The sequence below is a fragment of the Myotis davidii genome, unplaced genomic scaffold (genome assembly GCF_000327345.1).
Source record: "Myotis davidii unplaced genomic scaffold, ASM32734v1 scaffold701, whole genome shotgun sequence".
NCBI classification, from domain to species: Eukaryota; Metazoa; Chordata; class Mammalia; order Chiroptera; family Vespertilionidae; genus Myotis; species Myotis davidii.
Window position 1 is genome coordinate 357,898 of NW_006291552.1, and position 8,153 is coordinate 366,050.

General features: G+C 43.3%; 1 protein-coding gene across 1 annotated transcript in view; it reads left to right on the top strand.

Annotated features, from left to right (window-relative positions):
• Positions 1 to 565: 565 nt before the first annotated feature.
• The window catches only part of GJB6 (gap junction protein beta 6), an 11,190-nt gene continuing 3,602 nt past the window's right edge, over positions 566 to 8,153 (top strand). Inside the window, exon 1 of the mRNA XM_006765060.2 lies at positions 566 to 662. The gene's annotated coding sequence lies outside the window, so the exon portion shown is untranslated. The remainder of the gene's footprint in view (positions 663 to 8,153) is intronic.

Sequence of the window (8,153 nt, forward strand, 5' to 3'; positions counted from 1 at the left end):
CAGCACCGCCCCCGCCCCCTCCTCCCGAGAAGCCCAGAGGGGTGTCGGCAGCCTGTTGCCCTCCTCTTCCTGTCGCCCTGGCTGGCGACCACCCTAGGCGGGCCCTGTGGCCTCCAAGTGGGTGCCCGCGCGGGTTGCCCAGGGAGACCTTATCAGCCCGGATCCGCATCCTGCGTCCCCTGCGAGCCCGAGGAAGCAGGACGGACTGGTTTGGCTTCTACTCCACATAGTTCCCCTTGGCCTGCACAACAGGTTTATGAATGCATCACACCGTGTATCTGAGGGGCGGGCTGGGGACCGGTGCCCCTTTCCCCGATTCCTTGCTGCATTGGGGGCTTGTCTTCGTGTTCACGGGTAACTGACAAAGTCCCATGCGGATCTGGGGGACAGGAAAGCCAGGAAGCTCGTGGCTAGACCTTAAGTCCCAGGTAGAACTGACCCGTATGACTGTGTCATGTGCGCCCAGGAACTTGTGAACAGCAGATGACAATAATACAATTACCGGACAGCAGTAATTGTCACTGGTGACACCATTCAGTTAAAAGGTGGAGGCACCAGAAGGTACTTCCTGTCAGGGGAAGAACAGTCAGTCCAGTGCCACTGTCATTGCTGCCTTTTTGACTGGGCTGCCCCCCTTCCTGGAGAGCAGGACCTCGTCCGAGGTGAGTGTGGTGGGAATGCAGCTTTGGACCAGGAGGAGCTGGGGACCTGTGGCCCCTGCAGGGACCTTCTGTGCCCCCTGGGCGGAACCTCGCTGTGCATTTAATGCTTGCTTGAATTTAAGCACACACCATTGTTCTCTTCCTCGGTGGAATTTATGCGGTACAAGTGTCTTCTTGCTCTGGTCTAGCAGATCTAACTAGTGTTCTAGAAGGAAATGTCCTGCCCCAGTGCAGCTTCCTTAGAATACAGGATGCTGCTCAGAACTGCCCCTGTGGAGAGCTTTGTCTGTTGTTTGGATTTGGCTGGCAATTTGGGGATGTTGTTTGAACTATGCCAAGGAGAGCAGAGGGGGCTATGGAGCCAGAATATCAACACTCCAGCCTGTAATATAACTGGGGACCGGGTTGTCCAAAACTCAGAAGACCCTCATCCACCCAACTGCCTCGCTGGTGGTTTTATTATAAAACAAAATCTGCTCCAAGATTGTTCTCTTTTTCTTACATTTTTTTTTCTGCTGAATTATAAGAGCATTAGGGAGGAGCACAACGATAGAGGGTGACAGGAAAATTCTAACTTGCAAATCCTTACTCACCGTGCAGCTTTGACACAGTCTGATCAGTCCAGGAGCTGTGAGTGGTTTGTACTCATTAGCAAAAATGTTAAGTAGAATAAAATTGTGGAAGATTAATAGTCTACCCAAGTTTCTTGGTCCATGAGGCATGACCCCTCCCATGGCAGCATTGTCATATGTGAAGGTTTCTGTTTTACTCGTTTGATTCATTAGAATGGATGGGTCCCCAAATGGTCTTTTTTGTTTTATTCCCAGGCTCACTTTACCCTGTTTGGACTTAAATGTTTGGAAAGCACACAGGTTTACTTGAATGAACAGAGACTGCTTAATAGAAAAATTTTTTTAACTCTTTGAGTTCTTAAATGAATTAAGAAATACATGTAATTCTATGAACTGTTCATTTTTATATTTAGACCCCAAAGACAGAAAAACATTTTCATTTTTATTGAATTAATTTTGAAGAAGTATATAAATCCTAAATCCATTGTGTCACTGGTCATTAGTTTGAAAGGACAGTTGATGAAGTTTTGAGTCATTAAACTTAAAAACCATCTATCAGCTTGTCCATTTGGAAGATTTAAAATTTCAAGAGACAAAATATAGATTCTTCTAGATTTAGAAAAGAGTTTGAGATTTTTTTTTTTTTTTAGACTACATACTAATTTTGAGGGAGGGAGAAGGGAGCATATCCAATTCTCAAACTCCCTTTACTCTTTCTTTTTTTTTTTTAATGTTCAGCGAATGAACTTGAGGTTTTGGTTTGGTGGTAGGATCATTATTATTTTGGTAGAAAAAAGAAACTACACTAAAGATTTTTATTTTTATTATTTTATTGAGAATTGGAACTACAGAACATCAGTAAATTGGTAGTATCCAGACTTTCCTCATAACAATTCGGAGGATAAAGAAAAACTATCCACAAATGTCATGTGGTAGACATGTGGGAGGAGTTAAAGGAATATGGCCACATCAACTATTTTTTCCTCACCTACATCCAGAAGCTGCACAAAGATTTATACTCATGTCGTTACATTGCTTCTAGGCAATCACATGATGTAGAAGAAGAAAACTTGAGCTCTGAGGAGGGAACCTTGCCCTAGTTCTCCTCGGGTGATAGGCTGGGAGGCCTGGGAGTCAGGCTCAGTTGTGTCATCACTGCCTTTATCAATTCAAACCTCTCAACTCTCCAAACTAAGGTGGAAATCCTGAGAAACGTGTTCTATTCTAAGTCTGTCAATATTTGCTGAATGACTTGAAAAGGTCATCCAAAGAGGATAGAACTATCCAAAAAGATTCTTTGCACCTCATGGTGTGTGCCGAGGTTAACACTGATGTTCAGGGCTTTAGTTTTGGTTCTGTCAGTGAAACTAAAGTGCCATTATTAAGCAAACTAGTTACAATTAAATTCTTAAATAAGAAATTTAGAAACAACCAAGAAATTCCATTACTGAAGCAGAATGCAATAAATTAAAATTCTTGGAATTGTAAAAAGGAAGAATAGTCTGTCTTCATAATACTGTGTGTATCATCAGAAATAAAATCAATGATTTACTTTTTTCAGAGGTAAATATTTGGGACTGGAGCTTTAGTACTGAGAATGCACTGTGGATGGTTAGATATGCCACAAACCTGAATACAATCCACCTTTGTGTGTCTGAGTGGGACCACATTCTCATACATTAAAGACCATAGAAGCTAAGCATATCCATTCTTTCCTTAAAAGAGAGCCATAAAGGGGCCAGTTAAACCTCTCCGGATTACAGAGAGAGGGTTAATATTTTACTTTTTACTGAAAAAGCTGCTCCCAGTGGCTTCCGCCAGCCTGCCTGAAGCCTGAAAGGAAAGAGGTATTTTGTTCATTGGTACCAATGGGAAAGGGTTCCTATGAGTATAGATAGTTTGGAAAGCAGTTCTCAAAAAGTACTGGTCCTTCAAATGTCCTCTAACCACACTGTTTATGACAGCTCAACCCAGGCTACGTGTTTACAGGGGAGAGGCTGAGAGCCAGTAGTTCCTCTCCTCCCCCAGTCAGGGTGCGCCTCACCCACCGAGGAGTCAGATCAGCAGGGGCAAGGGCAACCAGGGCCTCCTTTCAAATCTGCTGAATCTTCTGTCCTCTCTCAGTCCCCCGGGGAGTGGGCAGAGTGTCATGGGAGTAGCCAGGCCTTACCCGTGACTGCAGCATTGTGTCAGGAAGTTTGGGGCAGGCCATACCCCTGGTCTTCCTCCTAATACTTGTGAGAGGAGCTCTCCTCCTGCTCTTAGCGTTCACTGGGAGTATGGTGTGCGGGACAGATGCCCTGGCTTCTTGGGAAGCCCCTCAGCAACAACAGGGGCTAAACAAAAGAATGGAAAGGGAAGCTTTCTCTGTAGGAAACGCTGGTGCATGTTCACTGGGTGCTCTTCCTGGGGAACAAGGAGGGCAGCAGAGTGATGGAGCCTGTAGAGAACAGCTCTTCCTTTCCAGTCATTTCCATCATGTGATAGGTAATAGTAGGACCTTGGTTGATCCTGTAGGAAGGTACTACCAATTAGGTGATTTGTTTTAGCCCAGTTAATTGTCTTGAGTGACCAGGAGGTTAGACACACATACGTGGGTTTAGTCACTCACTTTTTTAGTGCTCTAGGCATCTCATTTTTTTCCTTCCTTTAAAGGTGCAGGTAAATTGCTGATTCAAACTCAAAAAGAGTTGTAAAATAGATTATTTTCTGTTCAGCTTTGCTACTTTGAGAGTGTGATTTGGGGACCAGAGAAGTAAAAAAGAAATAAAGCTATTGCTGTCACTATTGCTCCTGTTTTTTAAGGAGAAGCCCCAAGGAGTGGAAATCAAGGATCCTGCTTCGAGAAAGTAGGACCATATTCTTGTGAGGAAATTGTGACCTCCTGACCTCAGCCCCTGGCCTTAGCCTTCCCAAATTCATTAGACAGCTTGATTGGTTTGCTTCCTAGTAGGGCAGGTAATAGGTGACACCAGGTGTGCCATTCATTGTTCAGGCAGGTGATAGAGAATTCAGACACAAATAGCCTTTTCTCTTTTATAACTGCAGGGGATTTCAATTCTGTGCACTTTGGACGTCTTGAGAAAATGTGAACTTTTCTTTGGTAAATCAAAGATTTGCTGATTGGGTACTTAACTAACCAAACCTCAGGGGGAAGTGTTTCCTAGTTAGAGAAGATCTCATTTTATAAACAAACAGGACTGACCTCCTAGACCTAGGGGAACATCTGTTGTAAAATATGTTGAAACATCAAGATATATGTTTCTACACTTCCCACCACCCATCACATCCTGAAAGGCTTCCAGAATAGAATAGCAAGAACTAGGAAAATGTATTATAATAACTTTCATGGGAGACTAAAAGTTAATTGTACAATTCGTATTGTCTAAAATTAGTCTTTTAAATCAAAGTTTAATTTAATGTGGGCATTGACTATCTCTTAGGCCATGAAATAAGTGGTATGTAAAAGCAGGATTTAATTGTAGAACCTGAGATCACCCCTCCCAGTGAGCCCACTGCATTACCCCGGCCATGCTTACACAGCCTCTGATTAAATGTTTTAAGGGAAAAAAGCCACAGCTTCAAAGAGTTTGTGCCTAAAGAGTTGTACCTATTTCATTTTTCTCAGCTTTTTCTTTTAAAAAAAAATTCTATCTCTTAACTATTGTTAATAATGCTGCAATGAACATAGGAGGGCATATATCTTTTCAAATTGGATTTCTTCAGATAAATACTTTGAAGTGGAATTGCTGGGTCATAAGGTAGTTCTATTTTTATTTTTTTGGTTAATCCTCACTTGGGGATATTTTTTTCCATTGATTTTTAGAGAAAGTGGAAGGTGGGGAGAGAGAAAGAGAGATTGATGTGAGAGAGACACATTGATCAGTTGCCTCCTGCATATGTCCTGACCCAGGCCAGAATCGGGCCTGCAACCCAGGTACATGCCCTTGACTGGGAATCGAACCTGCACCCTTTGGTCTGTGGGCTGATGCTCTAACCACTGAGAAAACTGACCAAGGTAAGGTATTTCTATTTTTATTTTACAAGAGCCAAGGTATAGAAAGAACCTAAGTGTCTACTGACAGATGAAAGAATAAAGAAGATTATATATATATATATATATATATTTCATTTTTTCTCAGTCATAAAACAATGAAATCTTACCATTTGCAACAACATGGATGTACCTAGAGGATATTTATGCTAAGTAAAGTCAGACAGAGAAAGACAAATATCATATGATTTCATTTATATATGGAATCTAAAGAACAAAATAAATGAACAAACAAGATGGAAATAGATTCATAGATAAAGAGATCAGACTGATGGTTGCCAGAGTAGGGAGCAGTTGAGGGGGCAAGTGAAATAGGTGAAGGGGAACAAGAGGTAACCAACTTCCAGTTATAAAATAAATGTCATAAGGTTGTAAAGTACAGCATAAGGAATATAGTCAATAATATTGTAATAACTATGTAAGATGCCAGATGGGTACTAGACTAAAAAGTGAGAGGATCACTTTTTAAATTATATAAATGTCTAACCACTATGCTGTCCACCTGAAACTAATATGAAATAATATTGAATGTCAACTGTAATTGAAAAAGAAAAAAAAATCCTGGCTTTCTGTTCATTCTATCTTGGATTCAATTCTTAGTCCTAGATCCTCCTGTTGCCTTGTGACTGAGAGCTATCTTCCAGATAAACTGCTCTAGCTCCCCTCAGTGTACCCTCCTGAGAGAGTTTTTCCAGGCTCTGCCACCTGGCCACACTCCAGCAGGTCATCAGCCTGCCAGTGTCTTTCTTTTCTTTTTGTTTTTTGTCTACAAGACACTTTTTTTCAGTCAACAAGCAGCTTCTGGAACATACTATGAATCTTGTCAAAAAGCGCTATGTTGGAAGAATCCGCCACCATAACAAACTTCACCTTAGAGTTGGTCACATAGCCATATACCTTGTAGTCCTCTGTGGGGTACAACAGGCGCAGGTAGAGCTCCCTTTGGTCCACCAGGGCCTTCCCCATTGCAGATCTTCTCATCCACCACGTCCAGGGACGTGTGTACCATGTAGTGGAACTTCAGCTCGTTCTCTGTAGGGACACTCCTTGGCTATCACCACCATGCACACTGCCATCTTGGGAGGCCCCCTGCCAGTGTCTTTCTTGATGTGATATGAACAAACACAACACTTCAGGTGTGGGCTCCCAGAGAGCAGGCATGCTAATCTCCTCCTCTAGTCTAACCTTGAGCTTGAGTTTTTTCTAGGAAGCCTTATTGTATGGCATGAATATCCTGCTTATAAGGATATTCCTCCTGAGGGATAAAATATTCCTTAAATAAAAGTTAGGGTGTAGTTATTAAATGAACTATGGAAAGACAGTTAACTTGCTGATGGCATGAGAGGTGTCTGAAAAACATCATTTTGACACTTAGATATGTTTGTGCCATTGCCATCATCATGGTGACTGTTAGCCAACTCATGGCAGGTTGGGGAGTCAGCCTGGGAAGAATACTGACTGCAGTTCAAGAAAGTCTAAGATGGGTTGACAGAAGAACTTTGGTGACTCCCTCCTCCCCTAAAAGAGTGTGAAAAAAATTGTATAGGCGGGTTTTTCTGAGGAGAGGGCCTTTCACTTTCAGAAGACTCTCAAAGTTTTCATTACTCATCACTTTATTTTCAAGGAGATTGCTGACCAACTTTTTAGTCTTGTGTGGTAACGTGGAAGACATCTGTTTGAGTTGTATCAAAAGTTTCTGCAAGAAGTCCTTTTCTCCCAGGACATTAAATCTGGGAGCTAAGAGGGAGTGAGGCTCGTTGTTGCAGTGGCACGAGTCCTTCACCACAACTGTTGGTGTGATGGTACCTGCTGGGAAGGGAAGGCCATCATCAGCCTGGTTACAAGGAAGAACAAGTGAGCACCTTTTATGAAAGTTATGATTCTCTTTTAGAAGAAGGTCTTTCTGGAAAAACCAAGATGGCGGCATAGGTAAACAACTGAAATTGCTGCCTCTCACAACCACTTCAAAAATACAACTAAAAGACAAAACAGACATCATCCAGAACCACAGTAAGGCTGGCTGAGTGGAAATTCTACAACTAGAACGAAAGAGAAAAGCACACTGGGACTCAGAGGAGGTGCGGAAGTAAAGTGCAGAGGTACAGAGGCGCAAGGAAAGGGCTGGCAACTGAGGACGTGACTGTCTTTTTCAATTGGGAAGGAGACATAAGTTCCCGATGGCTCTGAACTCCAGTTCCGGGCAAGTCTCTGGGAACCCAGACTCATACCAGGAGAAACTGGACTGTCTGGCATTAGGCAGAACTCGAGGTTGGCTTTCTCTCAGAGGTGCTTGTAGTGATTACCGCAGGACCGTGAGACCTGGAGCCTCTTAGGGCAGGGCTGAGGAGCTGAGGATCCCATAGCTGTTTGCTCCGCCCTGTTTATTCCCTGAGACCCCGCCCTACCCAAGCTGTGCCCAGAGGCTTTTGCATATGAAAGGCCTGGCCCTTTGCAATCTAAAATTACCTAACAAACTGTGGCTGGGTCAGAGAGACCCAGAACATCCAAAAGAAGGCTCAAGGCCCCACAGCAGCTTGCATTGCTTCACAGCTGAGCCTCATCTGGGCACCTCCAAACCCCAAACAAGGAAGAGAAATCTGCAGATCTCTCTTTAGCTCTTCGTAGCTCCTGCTGGGTAGCCTCAGGCAAAGGCTAAATTAGAACCTCCTTAGATATCCAAGAGCCCGTGTACCCAGTGGTCAGATTCAACTGCTCAGATTCATAAGGGACATACTCAGGGAGCAGACTCAGTGAGCACCAAAGCCCTACTGAAGCAAGTCTTGCCCCAGAAGGGTGTCTTCAGCACAGAAGTTCTCCCACTGCAGACACAGCTGATTCTCACTGCCAATTGGCCTGGAGGTCAAT